General features: G+C 37.3%; 1 protein-coding gene across 4 annotated transcripts in view; it reads right to left on the bottom strand.

Moving 5' to 3' along the window:
- TRPC6 (transient receptor potential cation channel subfamily C member 6) overlaps positions 1-25,333 on the bottom strand; it is a 134,713-nt gene that overhangs the window by 65,959 nt on the left and 43,421 nt on the right. The window contains exon 1 of one of the 4 annotated variants that reach the window (XM_024115323.2): positions 2,085-2,102. The exons of the other annotated variants lie outside the window; for them this stretch is intronic. The gene's annotated coding sequence lies outside the window, so the exon portion shown is untranslated. Of the gene's footprint in view, positions 1-2,084; positions 2,103-25,333 lie in introns of those variants that run through there. 4 annotated transcript variants of the gene reach the window in all.

The raw sequence follows: 25,333 nt of genomic DNA, 5'->3' as shown, positions 1-25,333 counted from the left end.
ATATTTATTAAGATTGTTTTCTTCATCCTTTTAGCTATATTTAGCATGGCTGAATGTTCAGTAACCTACACATTCATGACTGTATTTTTGTAATTTGCTTTATCACAGTACATAAATACCAGTTCTAGGAAGAGTGTATCTAGCCACTGCCCCCATGGTACTCAAATATTGATTAGGTCATGAAAACAACAGTTTTTACATACCTCATTTTCCTTATTCTTTTTGCTGGCAGAATAGTGCCTGTTGCCCCAGATAGTGAGAGATGGAATAATCCATCTCTACTGAAAGTGCCAGCAATGTGAATTAGCTTTTGAGTCAAATGGACTGTGTGCTTGAGGTCAGAGCACGTGCATAATTTCCTCTACATCCTGTTCAGATATGATGCACTTTTATCAAATAGAACTGCTCCTATGCAAACTAAGCTCTATATTAAGTATCTATCTTCACTTTTATTTTTTGCTTCAAAAATCCTTGAAATATTTAAATAAAGCACAATTCTACTAAAGCAGAAGTGTTGAAACATAAATGGCATGTAACTATTCCAGGCAGCATGGAAGAGCCACAGGAGTAGACTTTTAGATGTATCCTAGGAAGGTGAAAATTAAGAAAATTCTAGAATGTATATTTTATTACATGCACAATTATCCATGGGAAAAATTACATGTACAATTATCCATGGGAAAAATTAGACGTAGATATTTAGAGATTAACAACAAACACAACTAGCAATTTTGCATACTACTTTAGGAGGATAAATGATAAAAATAAAAATAATTTTATTCTAATTTTATAACAATGAGACTGTTTTTACTCTACTAAATCTCTAGCCACACATTCCTGGTCCTTCCTCTGGGGTTGAGGGAGCAATAAACAATCAGAGTGGTTTTCCTTTCTCCCACGAGAGCAAAGAATACTTTGCCTTATTCACCACTGGATTCCCAGCGCTTAGTAGAAAGGCACACTGCAAGTGTTCTGTACATAACTTCAAATGCATGAGTCCCTCTTATCAAAGGAATAAAAATCAAAGCCTGTTTGCCCTCTACTAAGCCAATAGCAAATCACTACGATATACAACCCTACCAAAAAAAAAAAAAAAAGGAACACAACATGAAGGTTTAACCACAATGTGTCCTGGAGTACATATAATAGTTTGTATTCATTTCAAATAAACATCAAGCTCAATAGGGAATGAAGAAAATTGTAAGGCATATTTTTTAAATGGCATCCTTTTGACTTGTCTTTGATCCAGAAGTGGAGATTTTCTTGTCCTTAAAGGCAAAACTAATATACTCTCACCTCTATTGCTCTGTCTATCCTTGACACTGCACATAGAGCATAACCACCCAACTTCACACCCATCTTCACAATGCATTACCAAATCCCTTTCACCTCCAGATATTTTTCAAAGTAACAGTTCTTTATTTTGATTCAGTTAGCTTCGATTTTCCCCATGGACTCCTCTCATTTCATCAAATACTAACGTTCTATTTGATCAGTCACACTACATCACAACACTGCCTTATTACTCTGAGAAGCAAAATGATAGAAGCCTGAACTGTTTGTCGCTTTTAGTTGGGAACCAGCAAAAGTGTGACTGAAAAATGTCTTGTGCATGTTATATATTTTTTTGTTTTTTTATTTTTATCACCAGTTGACATCTCACTTGTACAAAGTAGAAACCAAACTATATGAGAAAATGAAAACATGAGTAAATAATGGAACAGTTATAGAAACTTTACTTTTTGTAAAACAACTAAGTCTGAAATTTCATTGTTTCTTTTCAGCCTTCAGCTTGTGGTTTATTTCATGTGTCATGTCATCCTTCTTTGAAATGCTATTTTGTAGATCTCTGGGCACATGAATTTATTTTGATCTATTTTGATAGAGTACTCTTGGAAATATAAAAAAGTTTATGTCTAATATGAGCAAAATATACCCCAATTATCTCATTAAAGAAACAGGTTTAAACCTTTTGCTTCTATTATCAACAGCCATCATAGTCCTGTGTATTACACAAGCATATTTTCCCGTTCAACAATAACTTCTGTATAAGACAGATTCCAGGCAGGAAAAAGACAGAATACCTAAATTGGGTAATCTGATGACTTTAATGAAGAGACTCTAGGAATGTGTTGGCAGGAGTTTGGGAAATCCAGCATGGTGCCCTACAGTACCTGGTCTAGGACAGTGTAGGCTTCAGCCTGAAGGGGCAAAAAGAAGAAGAAGTTACAAGCAGTTAAACAGGGTAACTGTAAGGCAAGGGCCACTTGACAGCATTTCTGACCTTTGGTTGAGGGTAACAGCCAACCCAACAGGAGAGAGCCAGTGGAATTGATAACCTGACCTCACTCTCCTGCCCTCTGATATCATGGAGGGGCTCTCCCATGGGCTGTACCCAACCCAAGGGCTGGGGACAAAGGAGCCCATTGATGCCAACCTGCCAGGCAGAGGAGAGTGTGCAAAGGGTGGAGAGTGGACCATGAGAGTCAAGCCAACAACACCCAACACATGCTCTCTAGGTGAATTTGACTTTGCCATGATTATATCCTTCAGAAATCACTGATGAAAACATATGCATAGAGAAAATGATGTGTTTAATTTTTTATTATGAGTCACTGATGCATCATCAGTTCTCACCTTTCTGAGCTTAATTTTCCCTCTATAAGCTATCTGTCAGGAAAGATACCTACATTCAATTTCAGGCAGTCCATTATTTTAAAAAATGAACCTTTAACTAAGATTCATCCATCCGCATTTAAGTTAATGTTCATATGAGGCTTAGGAGGAACAACTCTGATTCTGAGGGTGAGAAAGTGGGTAATGTGATATAGAAACATTCAGAATTGTTTAGATTGTGTGTTCAGCACAGGCTGAAGCTGCTGACTGCTGGAGATAACAGTGCTAGACTGCAATAATAGATCTGGAACATGCTCTCAATCTCTACCTCCGGGACTAGATCCAACCACTCACAATGCAGGTTTAAGTCTATATGCACCTGGAATGTATAAGAGAATACAACTATAGAGAAAGATGACTAAAGGATGCAGCACATAGTTTAATTTATTTAGAAAACAAAATTATGGAATGCCTTTCTTTGCTGCTGATTCAGCACAATTTTAGATACCACTATCACACTTCACATCCACCATCAGGATCTTAACAGTTCACTCATTCATCAGTTCAAATATTTGCGCTTCCAGGCACTATGCTAGGCACATGGGGGATACAGCAAGGAAAGACACTTAAGGCATGGCAGAAAGGAGAAAAGTAAACAGAAGATTAGAGGGTGATGCATGTTATTAAAGAAAAGGTATAATGTGCCATATAATGAATTAACAAGGAGTTTTCAACTCAACCTGTTGGTCAGGGAAAGCCTTCTGAAGACATTTCCCTTCTTGTAAGAAAGAAGGAAAAGTTAGCAGAAGGGATGGAAGAGGAGAAAAACACTCCAGGCAAAGAGAATCATACTTGTTTGTATAAGTCAGTAGTCCAGAGAAAATGGAAAGATGTCCCTTATGGCTGGAATGTACAGGAGTTCCCTCCCCTAAGGGACATCTTATTCCTGGCTCAGTTTAACTGAAGATTGAGGGCTCAGGGTTTAGAAGCTGAGGTCTGGATTCCATTGCTGATCTCAGTTCAACACATAGCATTTATACCTTAGGGCAGAAAGGTGAAAATTTAGGTAACTCCCAACGAGCTAAGGATTCCATTTTAGGAGATTCAAGCTTCAGAACTCAACTATTGGGTCTCCAGCTCAAGGGGTTTTGTTCTGAGGCATGTGGAGCTTACATAATTCAAGTTCACAAGTTTAGGAAAATTAAGAACAGATTTATGGTTGCTGAGAACTGAGTCTTTAGGGATCTGGACTTGAGGCAACTCTGGGGAGCTATGCCAAATACTGGGAAGAACATTGCTTTGAAGAAAGAAGGACTTTGTTGGGAATCTGGACTCTGTCACTTACTAGCTGTATCATCTCTCTGAGCATCAGATTCCTTACCTATAAATGGGTGGATGGGGGGTGGGGAATAGTAGTTACTTTGCAGGGTTACTATGAAATTGGTGACTCATGACATTCAGCTTAAGGCAGTTCGACGCCTCATCTCTTATGGACTTCAAACCCTTCTTAACTATAATTGTTCAAAGCTTTCCAGTTTGAAGACGTTCTGTTTAATAAACAAGGTGGAAGGTAAGTAGTCATTAAATGGCTTTCCTTTCCCCAATGCAATCTCTTAAATTTGTACCATGTGCCTAAAATAACAGATTGACCCTTGTTTTTCTCCTTGCTCTGTATGTAAACATGGCTAACAAGCCATTTTCATTGCCTTAGTTTTTTTTTTTTAATCTTTGGAATATTCTGTACTTCATTCTTGCTCACACTGTTCTTAAACTATGTTCTATTCTTTTCTCTTCATCCCTTGATTGTGTATTTCCCTTACCCTTCTTGTATACATGAGCTCTTTTTTTTTAAGATTTTTTTGATGTGGACCATTTTTAAAGTCTTTATTGAATCTGTACAATATTGCTTCTGTTTTACGTTTTGGTTTTTTGGCTATGAGGCATGTGGGATCTTAGTTCCCCAACCAGGGATCGAACCCGCACCCCCTGCACTGGAAGGTGAAGTCTTAACCACTGGGCTGCCAGGGAAGTCCCCCTTACACATGCTCTTAAAACCCAAATCCATCTTCAATTTCCAGTGCCAAGCACAAGCCAGGCACAAAATGACTATGAATCTACAAGTGAATGAATAAGTAATAGAAAGAAAAAAGGATGAAAAGAAAAATTAATGGAGAGCATTCTGTTTTGTCACATTTTTAGGAGTTTCCCAACCCTTTTTATTCCAGATCAAGAACTTATTTTTTACTATTCAATTAGATCATTTATAATCAATGACCAAATGTATAACAACTATACTACACAAGCTTCCTGTGCTGTCAGAGAGTCAAATTTTGAAAAGTGTATCCTGTATTTACGAAGTAAGGGTGACTCTTCATAATGTCCCTGCATCATTCAGGCAGTTGAGGGGAAGGTAGACAGACTACTCTGTAGGTGTAATCACATCTGCTTCACTTCCTACAAAATGACAGTGTATTCATTTAGGATTTCTCCTACCCAGAAGGATGTAATCTAATTAAGAACACATCAGGTTTTAGCTCATGAATCTGTGGGATAAAATAATTTTATGTCTGAATATTAGAATGGTCACAAGGTTAAACCAACCAATTTTTATATACTCACTTGATACAACTAAGATCTTCCAATAATCCACAATGCTCTCTTTTAAATAGGCTGGTTCCTTTGAAATATAGGGCAAAGTGTTAGAAATCATCATAAATAGTAAATGTTGCCCCAATGACTTTCTAAACTAATCTATATAACTTTGTCCTTTATACCATTCCTAGTATAGCAACGTCAGACTTTGTAAAGCTACACATTTTTTTTCCTCATCCTGTGACCAAATTCGTAAATTTTTATCAAATGCTTCAGATTTACAGTGGTTTAAAGCACAAATGCTTGAGTAACCCGACATGGATTCAGGTTCTGATGTGCCCATTTTTTGACTCCCTGGCTTCCTCCAAAATAAGGATAATAATGACCCTATTTCACAGGATTTGTGGGAGGATTATAATATTGTATGTATTTTATTTGGAAATATCAGTTATAGCCCTTGCATAACACTAAATGCTCTGCAAGTCTTAAGGAAGCTTAACAATCTTATGTAGTAAGTACTCTTATTATTCTCATTGAGGTAAAGATAATGTAAAGCATTTACTACTTGATAATAATAAATAAATAGTCTTAATTTTTATTATTATTCTACTGTATTTTAAAATAATTTTTACTTGTAATAAGTTCAAATATACTTGTCCACCCTCAGTGAGAATGAAACATGGCAATTTGGTAGAGTTTGATTTTGAGCATGCCAATTGTGTCAAGTAAAGTTGTAAGTTCACTATATAGTTACTATAATTTTTCTAGCTTTAGAAAAATATTATATAAAATTTATATAAATAAAATTAAAACACATGTGCAATGTTGGTAGGAATGTAAATTGGTGCAGCTGCTATGGAAAACAGTATGTAAGTTCCTCAAAAAATTAAAAATAGAACTACCATATGATTCAGTAATCACATTTGGGTATGTATTCAAAGAAAATGAAATCACTATTTCAAAAAGATATCTGCTTCCCCCCCCATGTTCATTGCAACATTATTTACAACAGCCAAGACATGGAAACAACTTTAGTGCCCATAGGTGGCCATAGGTGGATGAATGGATAAATAAAATGTGATGTATATATACAATGAAACATTATTCAGCTGTTAAAAAAAAAAAGGAAACTCTGCTATTTGCAACAACATGGGTGGACACCAAGGGCATTATGCTAAGTAAAATAAGTCAGACAGAGAAAAAAAAAACACTGTACAATCTCACTTATATGTGGCATCTAAACAAAGCAAAACAAAACAACAACAACAAAAACCTGAACTCATAGACACAGAGAACAGATGGGTGGTTGCCAGAGGCAGGGGGTAGGGAGTGGAGTCAAAATGGGTGAAGGGGGCCAAAGGTACAAACTACCAGTTATAAGATAACTGCAAGTTGCTAAGGGAGTGGATCTTAAAAGTTATCATCACAAGAAAAAAAATATCTGTAACTATATGTGGTGATGGATGTTAACTAAACTTATTGTGGTGGTTATTTTGCAATACATACAAATGTCAAATCATTAGGTTGTACAGCTAAAATAAATACAATGTTATATGTCAATTATCTCTCAACAAAAAACAAAATAATATAAATACAATTATTGGAAAAACACTTATGAACATATATTTTATATTAATTTGACTAGAACTGGGAGGATGAGAACCGACAACTACTAGAGTTTATTATGTGCCAATCACTTTATAGATGTTATTTAATTTTCACTGCAGTTGGTAAAGTTGGCTTTGTTACTTCCACTTTACACATGAAGAAATGTTCGGTGATCAATAAGGATCAGAAATGGTATGCATAGGGAAAAGTGTTGTTTTTGTTGTTGTTATATTTCTTAATACAGCTGAAAAAAAAGCTAAGACTGAGTACCTTAAGAAAATATTTATGAATTCTCTGCAGTACCTGGAACTAGTTATGATCTATAGAACACTCCCTGAGTTCATACTAGTAACAAATAGTAAAGCAAGATTGTAAACTTAGCTTTGCAGATATTGTATTTTTTTTTTTTTTTTTTTTTTTTTTTTTTTGCGGTACGCCAGACTCTCACTGTTGTGGTCTCTCTCGTTGCGGAGCACAGGCTCCGGACGTGCAGGCTCTGCGGCCATGGCTCACGGGCCCAGCCACTCCATGGCATGTGGGATCTTCCCGGACAGGGGCACGAACCTGTGTCCCCTGCATCGGCAGGTGGACTCTCAACCACTGCACCACCAGGGGAGCCCTGTATTTCATTTTTTAAATCTTATTTTTATTACTGTGAAACGTACATGCGAAAAGAGCTACGATTTAAGTTTAATAATAAAATTAACACCATTTACCAACACTGCCCCCCATCCGTCCTCTAAGAATTAGATCACTGATAACTTTGGAAACCTCTGTGTGCCCATTTTGAATTAGTACTATCTCCCCCTGCACTCCAACAAGTGACCACTACACCACCACCTAGCTGTTGGGTTAAAGGTTCTCAACTTTATTGTTATAGCTTTTCCATCTTTGTATGCCCTAAATAATATAGATCAGTTTGGAAAAATTAAGTTCTTAGCACAAACCTGAGATAATAAGGAAACGGAAATATTGCCACTGTTACACTGTTGGGGGAAGGCTCCTATGATATGACAAGAAGAGCAGAGTCTGTGGTTCACTGTCTGGCTCCAGCTTCCCTGACAGTTTACAAGGGCCCCTGTAGGTTAGGCAGTGATGGATCACCTGGAGTCCTAGGAAACACGGGGCTCACCAGAGCTGCAGACATCTGCTGCTCGTGACTCTGCTACAAAGGAGTAGGTCAAGGCAAATCACCTCAGAGAGGAGAGGGGGCTTGCCCTTTTCCTACTTATTCCATAAGTCCTCTAGATGTAGGTTATCAGCCAAGGTCTTCACTTCATCTCCTCTTTTGTCTGTATCTTTAAAAACCAATTTCACAAAAACAAAACACTGAATTACACTAGAAGTTACGTAGCGAGACTAGCCGTACTAGCTGTAAAGATACTAGTTATGCTGAGCCAAGGATGGAATGTGTCTATCTCCATTTTCAGCTATATTCAACTTTTAGAGGCATGGTCAATGAGCTTCTATTTAAAATGGGACTTTCAAGGCAACCTGAGCTATAAAAGTTATATGACTTCTCTAAAGTAAGGCGAAAAGGAAAAAACTCAGTGAAACCAGTGACGTCATTGCTTTGATACAACACAAAGCAAACCTAGCTGACTAACTTCTGGAGGCTTTGGTATCACGTGAACAAAAAATAAGGGTCTACGATTCTACAGAGAAGTTATTCTTAACTTACAATTCTTCTTTTATGGTAATAATGAACTTCAGTTCCTATAGTTATAACTCAAACCATTTTTTATTAACTGCATTATATTGCTCTGCTAGAATGTTTAAAATTGAGAACCATGCCCAAGGGTCATAGTCTCTCTAAGCATCCTATTCTATGATTATGATTGCCATCACTTAGTGAATGTAAGTTACTTAAATGTCTGAATGTATGGGATATATTTCTGCATCACTTTCACTTTACCTACCAAGGCAATAATAGTAGAATCACAGACTGAAAGTATCAGAACGGCACTTAGAAATTATCTCTTTCAACTTTCTCACTTTTCAGGTACCTGTCTTAAATTTTTCTGTAAGAGGGAATATATATAAATTATTTTAAAAAATTATATAGTTATCTTCTATATGAGAAAACTGAGGCCCAAAGTAACTTGCCCAATGTTAAATAGCTCCTTATAACCCTGAACTGTTGACTCATTTTCACTCCAAATGCTATTACCTTAAAATAAATTAGTTATTTAAAGGATATTAGTTTCTGGTCCTGTTAAGAGGAACTTTCTTACAATAAAGATCAAATTTAACAAACAACTATTGTTCCTCAGATATTTCCATAGCTGGTGCTAAATTTATTCCCATATAGATTGTGGCCAGGTCAAAGCAGAAAAGGCCAAAGAGTTGGCTGAGTCTATAATCTTCACATCTTCGCTGAAGCCCAGAGTAGTAATACAGTCCATGAGTAAATTCACTCATTGATGTTACTGTGGCACTGAGCCAACTGGGTCACTCCGATGTTTACCACCAATTCAACTCAGAGAAAAGCATCAGTTTTCCTCTCTGGTCTTCTATTTTCTTGCTTTTAAAGCAATCTCTAAGGGCCATTACAGTTAATACTAATTTGATTCTCTTTATTTTAAATAAGTAGAATACTTATCTTCATTTTCAACAGCTTTGAGGATACAGACTAAGCAGAATAACCTGAAATCAGGTGAAAACTGAGGGAAAACATTCAACAATATGATGTTTTCTCCAAAACTGCTTCTCTTATCTTGTTCCCCATCTCAGTTAATGGCACTCCAATCTTCTAGTTACTCAAGAAAAAAAAAAATTCCTGGTGTTATGCTCCCATCCTAGCCCAGGCCTTTTCATCTAGATTATTGCTATAGTTTCCATCTTGCTTCCCGTGCCTCTTTGCAATCACCACCATCCAAGGAAGACTATTCTTACCACATAGCAAAGTAATACTTTTAAAATATTAGTTAGATTGTATTACCTCTCATCTCAAAACCCTACAAAGGCTCCCTGTCTCAAAACAAAAGCAGCGTCCTTACTATGACCTATAAGGAAGACCCAGCACAATCTGACTTTGTATTGGTTCTCTGTATCGACCCTGTATTGGAACCCAACCCTACTCAATCCTTTTTCTCCAGTCACACTGACCTCCTTGCTCTTCCTTTATGTACCAAGTATGCTGGCGCTTTTGCACTTCTTCTACCCTCTGCCTGGAAACTCTGCCCCTGGTATCTGAGTACACACCCCCAGTTTCTTTATGTCTTCACCTTCTCATTGAGGCCTTACCTGGCTACTATTTAAAGGTAAAATCCTAATCTCTAACATTCCCTGATTTTCTTTCATCTTACCACATATCACAACATCTATGTGTTTTAATTATTTATCTTGTTTACTGTCTGCCTCTCTCACAAGAATGTAGATTCTATAAAGGTATAGGGTCTTTTTCCTAATGTATTCTCAATGCACCTAGTAAATTCTCCATAAATGTCTGCTGAATGGATGAAAGCATGAGTAGATATAACCTGGATTGACTGCCTATAAGAAATTGTTTGGTGTAGCTTCAGTGACAGCATTATATAGAGGGATTTTTTTAGGAGATCAATGCAATCTATAAAGCTCTAGCAGATTAGAAACAAAAAGATAGAAAACACAAGCTATCAATGCCAAGAATGAAAAATGTGACATCAGTACAGATTCTACAGATTTAAAAGGATAATAGGAGAATATTATGAACTACCTTATGCCTATAAATTTGATAACTTGGAATAGCAAAGGATTTTAGATATGATACCAAAATAATGATACATGAATTTTTAAAAATTGGTAAACTAGTCTTCATCAAGATGAAGAACTTTCACTTTTTGAAAGACAATGTTAAGAGAATTAAAAGGAAAGCCACTGACTGGGAGAAAATGCTTGCAAATTACCTACCTAATAAAGGACTTGCATCCAGAATATATAAAGAACTTTCAAAATTCAATAATAAAAATTCAATTAAAAAGGCAAGAAAGAATCCAATAAAACAAATAACCCGCTTAAAAATAAGGAAAGATTTGACAGATTTGAAATCATCAAAAAATAAATATCAATGACAGATAAGCATAGGAAAAAATGCTCAACATTATTAGCCATTAAAGAAATGCAAATGATAACCTTTATAAGATACAACTGCATACCTATTAGGATGGCTAAAATTAAAGAGAATGATCATACCATGTTTTGGTAAGGATGCAGGACAACTGGAACTTTTTTCTGTTCCTTTTTTTTGTTGTACAAGATTCCTAGTTCAATTGCACCCTCTCTTGTCAGTATTTCAAAGCTCAGATAGGTTAGTGGATTGTTGCTATTTTGGTAGTGGGAGATGAGGTTGTATGTCCTCCAAATTTCTGGTTATTTATTGTCTTCCAGGACAGATAATAGATAACCAGAAATTTGAAGTGAAGTTTGTTTTTCACTTCTTTTATCTTTCACTACCTAATAGCCAAAGGGGGCTTTTCACATCATTTTTACCTTTCCCCCAGATGGTACACATTTTGAAGAATGCTCTTTGAAACCATACATTCCCTATAGTCCTTTACCTATAGTTCAGGCTCTCATCTACCAGGGCACCTTTTTTAGTATTTTTCAGACTTAGGGTCAGCTTAGTATTTCTGACAGTAGTTATAGATCAAGGAGAGAGTATTCACTAGCCTTCTTCTTCTCCTCTCTTCCCTGTAGTTTTTCTTGGTCTGTCCTTGCTTGCACCAAAGCAAGCCAGGGTGGAGGAGGAGAGTCAGGAAGATGAGATCTTGCACTAGGATTTAGTAGGTTTTCTCCTTTTTCTTATTACTGTTATTTCGAAGTTTGATGATTCTCTGTTTTCAAGTTATACCATGGGCATGGTTTCTGTGAAATTTTATTTACCCTTTCTTGTTCCTTACTGTTTGTAAGATATATTAGAAGACTGGAAGCTAGGCAGTGGCCCTTGTCTTCCATTACCTGGAATTTTCTGTTCTTTTGTCTTTATTCTGAAATATTTTAAATCAACAGTACCAGAAATAAAACATAGATTCCACTGATCTTCGGAGACTAACTTGGTGATAAAACCAATTTCAATCTTCAGTAGAGAGTAGAAATGCAAACGTTCCATATTTCCCCTTAGGTTAGACAGTTGTTCACTTCACAAATACTTATCTCTGGCTGAAACTGAAACAGAACAAATGGAAAAAGACCATACCTATTCATTTGACATAAAAATGTATCTAATCACTACTCGAATACTCTGCTCTGCTTGCAGTGATTATTTGTCATGTATATAAAAATAGAAAAAAGTTGTTTAAAATTTTTCTGTTGTATTAAAAGATTAAAAGTGGATACAGTGATTCCACGTGAAATTTTCTGCCCCTCCCATGTCAAAATTTGAGAAAAACATTCTTTCCTCTCTCACTTCTCTGCCCCTGTATTCCTTTGTGGTTCTAAAATTATAATGGCTAATTTGGAAGCTATCTCTCTAAGCTAGACAGGCTCTGTCCTTGCCAAAGTCAACGCTGGATTACTCAGTGATAGCAAGCTGCCTGCCTCCAATAGGTTCATTAGCATTTCTCCAATCTAAAAGTAGACTCTCATTTGTATTACTTTTTATCTTTACTATAGTCTTACTTTTACAAATTTGGGACTGTGGGCTCATCAAGGGACTCAGGTGAATTTACCAAGAGACGGGGACTTCAGTGTCTGTCCGACCTTTTTCTATCCCTTAGATCTGAATGTATTTAAGTCAAAGAGTAATTCTACCATATTGTAAGAGCTTTGATTTCAAGACTGGGTCTTTCATTTCAATATTCTCCATTTCCCAAAACAGTGAGTAGCAAGAAGTATGATATGTGAGTATAGTGTTATAAATATGACCTTTATAAAGTACAGCAAAATTTGATAACAATGGTTATCTATGGGTGGGTGGTAGAATTTCCTATAGTACACTTGCAATATATTTTAAAATTTTTATTTGTTAATAGCAGATTCATAACTATAATCACATTTTTGCCTGAATATTATTTATTTATTTTTTAATAAAAATTGATTATACTGAAGGTTTACAATATGATGATTTGATATATGTATACATAGCAAAATCATTACTACAGTCAAGCTAATTAACATATCCATTTATTCACATAGTTATCTTTTTTGTGAGGGTAAAGGACCTGAAATTACTCTCAGCAAATTTCCAGTATTCAATACGGAATTATTAACTATAATTATCATGCTGTATATGAGATCTCTACCCTGTTCATCTTACATAACTGCAACTCTATACCTTTTGACCAACATCTCCCCATTTCTCCCCGCTCCCTGTCCCTGGAAACCATTTTACTCTATGCCTCTGTGTATTCAACTTTGTTAGATTCCACGTATGAAGTGACATCAGCCTGAAATACTTTTAAAATAATTTATTTTTCTTTGATTTAAAATGAACACACCTGCTTCATTCACTTTTCAATTATTTCTCACTTTCTATCCCTTAGAAATATAAAGTAAAAGTCTAGTGTCCAATTTTCTTAGCCACTGATTTTATATAACAAAGAAAGAAACAATAAACAAAATGAAATTAAACATCTCAAAGTAATAACATTTTTGGAACAAAGACATAATGGTCATTAGTCTGGAAAAGTAGTGGAAAGGCAAAGTGGTGGAGCATTTTGGCTTTGGAGTCAGATGGAATTTGATTTGCATCCCAGGTTTGTGACCTATTAAATGTATGATCCTGAATTGGTAACTTAATCCCTCTTAGCTTCAGTTTCACCAGGGGAGTAAGAATACCAATGTTGCAGGGGTTTTTTAATAAGTAGGAAAAAAATTTAAATAATCCACAGCAAAGATGCTTAGTCTTAGAATTTTTAGGATTTGATGATTGATTAAATGGAAAGGACAAGATAAAGGGAAGAGAGAAGGATGACATTAATATTTCTGGCTTGGATGAATACATCTGAGCTGAAACCTAAACAACGAGAATGAATTAGCCAGGTACAGGTGCAGTAAGGGAGAAGAGAATGTTCTAGAAAGAGGAAGTACATGAACAAGGGGCAGATGACGAGCATGCACATAACATGTCCTTGGAACTCAAGGTAGTTTAGTTACCCTTGAGGGTCAAATGTAACAGGATAGCTAGAGATTAGGATGGGAGGAAAATGGCACCTCAACCAAGAAAGACTTTTTGAGACATAATGCTGTGTTTGGACTTAATCCCGAGGGTGAGGTGGAGACACTGAAAGCTTCTAAATTAAATTTAGAGTGGACAGAAGCAAGGGACAGGAGGCAGGATGACCAGTTAGGAGACTATGGCTAAAAGTTGGGTGTAAGACAATGGTGGCCTAAAGGAAGGTAGCAGGAATGGGGACTAAGGAACACATCAGGAAAGCCTTCCCTGATCCCCTAGGATAGGAGCAGCTACTTCTCTTCTGTGCTCCATAGACCTTTGTGCTCACTACCTGCATTGTAGGATGCTTATCACAATGTATTTTCATCACACGGTAGAATGTAAGTTCCAAGAGGACAAGAACCATTTTTTCCCCAGGCCCTCACACAATTTCTGGGACGTGGAGAGTGTTTAATATATATCAACATTAATGAAAAGCGTAAATATGAATCTCCCTCCCATTCTGCATCTCTCCTTTGAACAATGACTACTCATGGGGATAATGCAGACACCTCTAAATAATGGAATTGCTTCCTCCAATGGAGAGAGGACCACTATCATCCCCATAAAAGTTTTGAGTGCTAACTTCCATGTGAAATTGTATTAAACACTGAAAATAAGTTAACTATGGTATATTTTCTGTCCTTAGAAGTTTATAAATGATATATACTTTTTAACTTTCAAAAAAATATTATATATCTTAGTTTCCCTTTCTCCTCTTAAAGTCAACATTAATAACCACATTTATTTTTTACTGAGTGGATTTTTCCAGATGTGTTATTCCTAAACTGTCTTTTGTTTGTATATAAAAATCCTTTCTAGAATGTTCTGATACCAAAAGATGATTTTATTAGATAGGTTTATCTCCCAAAGTATAGGAAATGTACATTTTTTAATTAGGTCACGTTTCTAATGAGTTATACTATTTCACGGTACACACAAACGCTGAAGCGATGAAAAAGGTTACAATTTCAAAACACATTGTATAGGTACAAGGTTGTGTAGTATTTTATACATCATTGTACTGAAACTGGGGAAGGAAATATGACTAGCAATATAAGAGCACGACATCAAAATACTGGTGAGTGAATCCTGATGTGTTTTAACTTTACGCATTTTTCATAATTCTCTGATTCAATCCACTCTTCTAATTAAGCTGTTAACTACTCGTCCGATTAGGGTCAGATAAGGAGGCATTTACTGTATTTTCAGCAGGTTATTGTGGGAAAGAAGAGGGCACTGGATGTTTGGTTTAAAAAAGTTACCCCCAGGTAGCAAAAGTTTTGAATAGACCTATTATCTCGATCCTCTCAACCTTATACTCTCCTCAACTTATTCTAATCAGGATTTTGTATTTAACTACTGAATTGAACACTTTTCACCAAGGTGGTTATTGACTTCTATTGTGAAAATTCAAAGTCAATTCATCTGTACTCATCCTGCTTGTTGTCCCAGCATCAATGACACAAACAAGTATTTCACCTTCTTAAAAGATTTATTTTCTCTAGGTTCTTGAGATACCAAATTCCCATGTTCTTCTCCTATCATACTAGTTTCTCCTTTTCAGCCCCTCCTCCTCTGCCTGACCTCTAAATGTTATAATATCCAGAGTCCTTGTTCTGGTTCCCTTTCTCTTCTCTATTTCCACTCACTTCTTAGAAGAGCTCAACCAGTATCTGGCTTTAAATGTCAAATCAATATACCCAGATCTAGCCTCATCCCTGAGGCCATTGATCCCACTTCATGATGCCTAATACTCATTTAAAATTTAATATGACCAAAATGGTACTCTTATATCCCATTTTTTCCTGTTTCCCAATTTTCCTTAACTAAGCAAATGGTCCCACCATCGACCTTAGGCCAGAAAACTTAGAGTAGTCCTTAATCTCTGTCTTTCCCCTACATCTAATACCTATATATCAATAAATTTTTCAGTGGTTCTGCCTCCAAAATATATTTGGAACCTAATACATATCAATGTTTCTACTCCTAAAATCCTGGTCTAAGCCTCCATCACCACTTCCTTGATCTTCCACAACAACTCCATAACTGCTCTTTTGCATCCATTCTTGCCTCTTACACAGAGGTCCAAATATTTTCTCAAAATATAAAATCAGACAGTATACTTGTTTTGGTAAAAGACAAACAAACAAACTCCAATAGTTTCCCAATGCAATCAAATAGTGTTAAACTCTTTCCCAAGGCAGATTAGGAAAAAATCAAATAGGTAAATAGCAATCTGATTATATATGGCTCACTCTTCTCTCTATTTTCTATTCTGCTCCAGGGACACTGGCCTTGTTGCCATTGCTGTTCCTGGAATATGCCAGGCCCATTCCTGTTTCGGGGTCTCTCTAGACTACATGGAATGAACTTCCCTCCAGATTTACATGTAGCTTTCTGCTCCTCAGACAGTACTTCCTTGCACAGCCTAGCTAAGGAAGCTCTACAGCCTATCATATTATGTCCCACTGCACAACTTTATTTTCTTAAAGTAGTATTTACCATTCTTTAAAATTACTTTGTTTGCTTAACTTATGTATTTGTCAGGTTTCCCCATTAAAGTGTAGTCATAAAAGGAAGAAACTTGGATCTATACACTGGGTTACAATTGTGAGTGTGAAAGTTTTGATAAATAAATAAATGGTTGAATGAATAAATAAGAGAAGAAAAATAAGATAGAGTCTGAAGGCTGTGGTGCCAGGTAGAGAGACACCACAGAAAGAGACAAAGGCTTTTTATACCCAGAGTTCTCAATATCCCTAAAGTATCTTTATACTAGGAGCAAGGTGGGGCCTAAGATTCCTAGGCGCTCATAAACTACCATGGTAAAAGTTTCCTTTTCTGATATGGGAAATAACAAAGCTCAAGTTCTCCAAAGTGTGCCCAGGATGAATGGCAGGGAAAAAAACTCTGCTGCCAGGAAAATTTTTCAGAATTCTAGTACCTGATTTAGAAATCCCCAAAACCTCCTTGGTTCAAACTAAGGAGAATTTATGATCCCTGCAGGTTATGCCAAGCATACCCCCAGGCGGCCATCAATTACTGTTATAGCTTAGTCTTAAGAATGTCTCTCCTGTCTGTAATTTAGAAAGCAGTGAGTTACCAGAAACCTTGTATAGAAGACAGGCTCTCCTAAAAGACATCCAGGTGGTAATCTTCCTGTGAGTGTTTCAGACTTGTGTCCCAAGAGACAGCTCAAAGGCCAGACAAAGACTAACACAGGGACATGGAGAATGGAACAGGTATATTTTACACAGTTATATTTTCTTTGGTCTCAATAGGTGCTATATTCTCCTAGCCTGCTGCCTCTCTCCTCCTATTTATTAATTTCTGATATTCATGAATATAAAGCAAACTAAGGGGCACTAAAATGAGACTACTAGCCAATTTCAACATCAGAACTGTTATGGCAATAAAAACACAACATTCAAATATATTCACACATACTTATCACATGTAAACTGTCTCTAGGAGATGCCAATTATGACTTTAAGATTCCTTAAGGCTGTTCAGAGCACAGAAGTCTTGCCATATACTTTGAATCTATTGTTTCAGTAATGGGGCTAAAATAGGATTTCTATAAAACCAACCAGAAACCAAGTGAACTTCAACAAAGTAGGCTTTCTAAATATAGTTCTCTCCTTTCTTCTCTTCGTGTACTATATACTAGGCATTAAACATTTACTACCTCATTTAATCTTTCCAACAGCCTAACAAAATACATATTATACTAATGTCACAGATGAGGAAAGTGAGATTTAAAAAGGTTAAGTACTTTGTCAAAGGAGAAAACAAGCCATTTAACCAAAATTAGACTTCAATCCTATGTGACAGCAAAGTCCATACCCTCCCATTGCTGCATTCATAAACAATCATGCTTATTTATAAAAAGAATACTGAGATAAAAGAACTACGAAAAACTTTTTAGAAATTATTTCTATACAATGGAATACAATGCAGCTACGAGAAAGAATGGAATAAATCTATATGTAGTTACTAAAATGCAAGATTGGGGACTTCCCTGGTGGTGCAGTGGATAAGACTCCCTGCTTCCAGTACAGGGGGCCCAAGTTCGATCCCTGGTCAGGGAACTAGATCCCACATACATGCCACAACTAAGGAGCCCACGAGCCACAACTAAGGAGCCTGCCTGCTGCTACTAAGGACCCCACATGCTGCAACTATGGAGCCCATGAGACAAAACTAAGGAGCCTACCTGCTGCAACTAAGACCCAGCACAACCAAATAAATAAATTTTTTAAAAAGTTACTATTATTTAAAAATTCATATCTTAAAAAAAATAAAATGCAAGATTCTACAAAATACATATACTGTTGAGTAAAAAAATCATAGTGTAGAAAAGTATGAACAAATAATCTGATTTTGCTTTGTAAAAAGAATATATATACACAGGGATGCATATGTATAGACATTTTCTGAAAGGACATGCAAGGAAATATCAGTGCGTAACTCTGGGGAGTAGTACTGAGGGTAGGGCTTATGCAGTGAGATTTAAAGTTTTCCTTATTACCTTTCTATATTTTCTAATTTATTTCCTGCTCAAATAACACTTTTTTATTAAAGGAAAACCTAGTTTTCTTTAAAAAAGATAGTGTGATGTTCAGATAAAGAGTAAGGCCTACTACCAGGAGGAACTGAATATTACATATGTCTGCTTTAATCTCCTGAAGTGACTAAAGAGCAAGTAAGATGCAAAATTAAACTCTTTGTAAAATGAACAGAATGCAAATCCTAGAAATACACTCAATGTTTTCAACAGTTTGATGAAAAAAGAAGGATATATTACAAAATCAAAGGAATAATAAAATAAAGGAATTATTTATTGAAATTATGTCAAATTCTGTGAGGCCATTTTACTTCTTCCTTTCCAATTTGGATGCTTTTTAATTTCTTTTTCTTGCCTGATTGCTTTGGCTAGGACTTCCAGAACTATTCTGAATAGAAGTGGCAAGAGTCTTGTCTTGTTCATGATCTTAAAGGAAAAACTTTCAGCTTTCCACCATTGAGTATGATGTTACCATGGGCTTGTCATATATGGTCTTTATTATGTTGAGGTACATTCCTTCTATACCTAACTTTTTGAGAGTTTTTATAGGGGTGTTAAATTTTGTCAAATGTTTTTTCTGCTTCTATTGAGCAGATCTGATAATTTTTATCCTTCATTTTGTTAATGTGGAGTATCACATTTATTGATTTGCATATGTTCAACCATCAGTGCATCTCATGGATAAATCCCACTTGATCATGGTGCATAATCTTTTTAATGTGCTATGCTGTTGATTCAGTTTGCTAATATTCTGTTGAGTATTTTTGCATTAACATTTATCAAGATAGTGGCCTGTAATTTTCTTTCCTTACAGTGGCTTTGTCTGCCTGTGGTATCAGGGTAATTTAGCCTCAAAATATGAGCTTGGAAATGTTCCTTCATCTTCAATTTTTTTGAAGAGTTCAAGAAGGGTTGCTATCAACTCTTTAAATATTCAGTGGAACTCATCAGTGAAGCCATCTACTCCTGGACTTTTGTTTGTTGGGGAATTTTTTATTACTAAATCAATCTCCTTACATGTTATTGGCATATTCAGATTTTCCATTTCTGCATGATTTAGACTAGGTAGGTTATATGTTCCTGGGAATTGATCCATTTCTTCTGAGTTATCTAATTTGTTGGCATATAATCATTCATAGTAGTATCTTATGATTCTTTGTATTTCTGTGGTATCAGTTGTAATGTCTTCTCTTTTATTTCTGATTTTATTTGCTTGAGTCTTCCCTTTTTTCCTTAGTTAGTCAAGCTAAACATAATCTTATGTATAGAAAACCCTAAATACTCCACTAAAAAACTGTTAGGAATAATAAATGAATTCAGTTAAGTTGCAGGATACAAAATCAATATAGAAAAATAAGTTGCATTTCTATACAGTAACAACAAACTATCTGAAGAAGAAATTTTAAAAATCAAGTCCATTTGCAATAGCATAAAAAAATAAAAAAAATACTTAGGAATAAATTTAACCAAGGAGTGAAAGAGCTATACATTGAAAACTATGAAATGTTGATAAAAAAATTAAAGGTGACACAAATAAATAGAAAGTTATTGCATGTTCATAAATTAAGAGAATTAATATTATTAAAATCTCTATACACCCAAAGCAATCCACAGATTCAGTGCAATCTCTATAAAAATTCCAGTAGCATTTTTCACAGAAATATAAAAAACAATCCTAAAATTTGTGTGGAACCCCAAAAGGCCGCAAGTTGCCAAAGCAATCTTGAGCAAGAAGAGCAAATCTGGAGACATCACATTTCCTGACTTCAAACTGTACTACAAAGCTATAGCAATCAAAACAGTATAGTATTTGTGGGGGGGGACATTGAAGATGGTGGACGAGTAAGACGTAGAGATCACCTTCCTCCCCACAAATACATCAAAAATACATCTACATGTGGAACAACTCCTACAGAACACCCACTAAATGCTGGCAGGAGACCTCAGACTTCCCAAAAGGCAAGAATCTCCCCACGTACCTGGGTAGGGCAAAAGAAAAAAAAAGAAAAAACAGAGACAAAAGAATAGGGATGGGAACTGCACCTCTGGGAGGGGGCTGTGAAGGAGGAAAAGTTTCCACACACTAGGAAGCCACTTCACTGGCAGAGATGTGGGTTGGGCAGGGGAGGGAAGCTTTGGAGCCATGGAGGAGAGCAAAGCAACAGGGGTGCATAAGGCAAAGCAGAGAAATTCATGCACAGAGGATCAGTGCTGACCAGCGCTCACCAGCCCAAGAGGTTTGTCTGCTCACCCAGTGGGGCAAGTGGGGGCTGGGAGCTGAGGCTCCAGCTTCAGAGATCAGATCCCAGGGAGAGGACTAGGGTTGGCTGCATGAACACAGCTTGAAGGGGTGCTAGTGCACCACAGTTAGCCAGGAAGGAGTCCAGGAAAAAGTCTGGACCTGCCTAAGAGGCAAGAGACCATTATTTTGGGGTGTGTGAGGAGAGGGGACTCCTTCCCTATCTGCCCACAGAAGGCAGAAAACTGCCTAAACGAGCTTCAGAGATGGGCACAAGCCACCGCTATCAGCTTGGACCCCAAAGACGGGCATGAAACGCTAACGCTGATGCTGCAGCCACCAAGAATCCTGTGTGAAAGCACAGGTCATTATCCACATTGCCTCCCAGAACCCTGTGAGGCACGCCACTGCCAGGGTCCCATGATCCAGGGACAACTTCCGTGGGAGAAAACACAGCGCGCCTCAGACTGTTGCAACATCTCACTGGCCTCTGCCACCACAGGCTCACTCTGCATTCCAGTTATAACTACTGTACCCCTCCCTCCCCCCAGCCTTAATGAGCCAGAGCCTGCTAATCAGCCGCTACTTTAACCCAAGCCTGTCTGGATGGGAACAGATGCCTGAGGGTGACCTACATGCAGAGGTGAGACCAAAACCAAAGCTGAACACCAGAAGCTGTGAGAATAAAGAAGAGAAACTTAAATTTCTCAGTGCAGCCTCAGGAGCAGCACATTAAATCCCCACAATCAACTTAATGTACACTGCATCTGTGGAAAACCTGAACAGACAACAAAGCATCCCAAAACTGAGGCGGCAGACTTTGGGAGCAACTGTAGACTTGGGGTCTGTTGTCTGGAACTGATTTTTTTCTGATTTTTATGTTTATCTTAGTTTAGGGTTTAGCACTTGTTATCATTGGTGGATTTGTTTATTGGTTTGGTTGCTCTCTTCTTTTTTATTATTATTATTTTTTAAATAATTATTATTTTTTAAAATTTATTATTATTTTCTTTTTCTTTCTTTTTTTCTCCCTTTACTTCTGAGTCATGTGGCTGACAGGGTCTTGGTATTCCAGCCTGGTGCCAGGCCTGAGTCTCTGACATGGGAGAGCTGAGTTCAGGACACTGGACCACCAGAGACTTCCTGGCCCCACATAATATCAATTGGCGAGAGCTCTCCCAGAGATCTCCATCTCAACACTAAGACCCAACTCCACCCAACAGCCAGCAAGCTCCAGTGTTGGACGCCCCATGCCAAACAAGTAGCAAGACAGGAACACAAACCCACCCATTAGCAGAGAGGCTGCCTAAAATCATAATAAGTTCACAGATACCCCAAGAGGACTAGGGTTGGCTGCATGAACACAGCTTGAAGGGGTGCTAGTGCACCACAGTTAGCCAGGAAGGAGTCCAGGAAAAAGTCTGGACCTGCCTAAGAGGCAAGAGACCATTATTTTGGGGTGTGTGAGGAGAGGGGACTCCTTCCCTATCTGCCCACAGAAGGCAGAAAACTGCCTAAACGAGCTTCAGAGATGGGCACAAGCCACTGCTATCAGCTTGGACCCCAAAGACGGGCATGAAACGCTAACGCTGATGCTGCAGCCACCAAGAATCCTGTGTGAAAGCACAGGTCATTATCCACATTGCCTCCCAGAACCCTGTGAGGCACGCCACTGCCAGGGTCCCATGATCCAGGGACAACTTCCGTGGGAGAAAACACAGCGCGCCTCAGACTGTTGCAACATCTCACTGGCCTCTGCCACCACAGGCTCACTCTGCATTCCAGTTATAACTACTGTACCCCTCCCTCCCCCCAGCCTTAATGAGCCAGAGCCTGCTAATCAGCCGCTACTTTAACCCAAGCCTGTCTGGATGGGAACAGATGCCTGAGGGTGACCTACATGCAGAGGTGAGACCAAAACCAAAGCTGAACACCAGAAGCTGTGAGAATAAAGAAGAGAAACTTAAATTTCTCAGTGCAGCCTCAGGAGCAGCACATTAAATCCCCACAATCAACTTAATGTACACTGCATCTGTGGAAAACCTGAACAGACAACAAAGCATCCCAAAACTGAGGCGGCAGACTTTGGGAGCAACTGTAGACTTGGGGTCTGTTGTCTGGAACTGATTTTTTTCTGATTTTTATGTTTATCTTAGTTTAGGGTTTAGCACTTGTTATCATTGGTGGATTTGTTTATTGGTTTGGTTGCTCTCTTCTTTTTTATTATTATTATTTTTTAAATAATTATTATTTTTTAAAATTTATTATTATTTTCTTTTTCTTTCTTTTTTTCTCCCTTTACTTCTGAGTCATGTGGCTGACAGGGTCTTGGTATTCCAGCCTGGTGCCAGGCCTGAGTCTCTGACATGGGAGAGCTGAGTTCAGGACACTGGACCACCAGAGACTTCCTGGCCCCACATAATATCAATTGGCGAGAGCTCTCCCAGAGATCTCCATCTCAACACTAAGACCCAACTCCACCCAACAGCCAGCAAGCTCCAGTGTTGGACGCCCCATGCCAAACAAGTAGCAAGACAGGAACACAAACCCACCCATTAGCAGAGAGGCTGCCTAAAATCATAATAAGTTCACAGATACCCCAAAACACACCACCAGACGCAACCCTGCCCACCAGAAAGACAAGATCCAGCCACACCCACCAGAACACAGGCACCAGTCCCCTCCACCAGGAAGCCTACACAACCCACTGAACAAAACTTACTCACTGGGGGCAGACTCCGAAAACAATGGGAACTATGAACCTACAACCTGAGAAAAGGAGACCCCAAACACAGTAAGTTAAGCAAAATGAGAAGACAGAGAAATGTGCAGCAGATGAAGGATCAAGGCAAAACCCACCAGACCAAACAAATGAATTGGAAATAGGCAGTCTACCTGAAAAAGAATTCAGAGTAATGATAGTAAAGATGATCTAAAATATTGGAAATAGAATGGAGAGAATACAAGAAAAGTTTAACAAGGACCTGGAAGAACTAAAGAGCAAATAAACAATGATGAACAACACAATAAATGAAATTTAAAACTCTCTAGAAGGTATCAATAGCAGAATAACTGAGGCAGAAGAATGGATAAGTGATAAGATAAAGATAAAATAGTGGAAATAACTACTACAGAGCAGAATAAAGAAAAAAAGAATGAAAAAAATTGAGGACAGTCTCAGAGACCTCTGGGACAACATTAAATGCACCAACATTCGAATTATACGGGACCCAGAAGAAGAAGAGAAAAAGAAAGGGACTGAGAAAATATTTGAAGAGATTATAGTTGAAAACTTCCCTAATATGGGAAAAGAAATAGTCAATCAAATCCAGGAAGTGCATAGAGTCCCATCAGGATAAATCCAAGGAGAAACACGCCAAGACACATATTAATCAAAATATCAACATTTAATCACAAAGAAAAAATATTAAAAGCAGCAAGGGAAAAGCAATAAGTAACATACAAGGGAATCCCCATAAGGTTAGCAGGTGATCTTTCAGCAGAAACTCTGCAAGCCAGAAGGGAGTGGCAGGATATATTTAAAGTGATGAAAGGGAAAAACCTAAAACCAAGATTACTCCACCCAGCAACGATCTCATGCAGATTCAAAGGAGAAATTAAAACCTTTACAGACAAGCAAAAGCTAAGAGAATTCAGCACCACCAAACCAGCTTTACAACAAATGCTAAAGGAACTTCTCTAGGCAGGAAACACAATAGAAGGAAATGACCTACAAAATCAAACCCAAAGCAATTAAGAAAATGGTAATAGGGACATACATAGAGATAATTACCTTAAATGTAAATGGATTAAATGTTCCAACCAAAAGACACAAACGTGTTGAATGGATTCAGAAACAAGACCCATATATATGCTGTCTACAAGAGACCCACTTCACACCTAGGGACACATACAGACTGAAAGTGAGGGAATGGAGAAAGATACTCCATGCCAATGGAAATCAAAAGAAAGCTGGAGTAGCAATTCTCATATCAGACAAAATAGACTTTAAAATAAAGACTATTACAAGAGACAAAGAAGGACATGACATAATGATCAAGGGATCAATCCAAGAAGAAGATATAGCAATTGTAAATATTTATGCACCCAACATAGGAGCACCTCAATTCATAAGGCAAACACTAACAGCCATAAAAGGGGAAATCGACAGTAACACAATCATAGTAGGGGACTTTAACACCCCACTTTCACCAATGGACAGATCATCCAAAATGAAAATAAATAAGGAAACACAAACTTTAAATGATACGTTAAACAAGATGGACTTAATTGATATTTATAGGACATTCCATCCAAAAATAACAGAATACACCTTCTTCTCAAGTGCTCATGGAACATTCTCCAGGATAGATCATATCTTGGGTCACAAATCAAGCCTTGGTAAATTTAAGAAAATTGAAATCATATCAAGTATCTTTCCGACCACAACGTTGTAAGACTAGATATCAATTACAGGAAAAGAAAAACTGTAAAAAATACAAACACATGGAGGCTAAACAATACACTACTAAATAACCAAGAGATCACTGAAGAAATCAAAGAGGAAATCAAAAAA

This window comes from Physeter macrocephalus, chromosome 16, assembly GCF_002837175.3.
Source record: "Physeter macrocephalus isolate SW-GA chromosome 16, ASM283717v5, whole genome shotgun sequence".
Lineage (NCBI taxonomy): Eukaryota > Metazoa > Chordata > Mammalia > Artiodactyla > Physeteridae > Physeter > Physeter macrocephalus.
The sequence above is the reverse complement of the archived record's forward strand: the minus strand, read 5'-3'. Positions and strand labels throughout refer to the sequence as shown.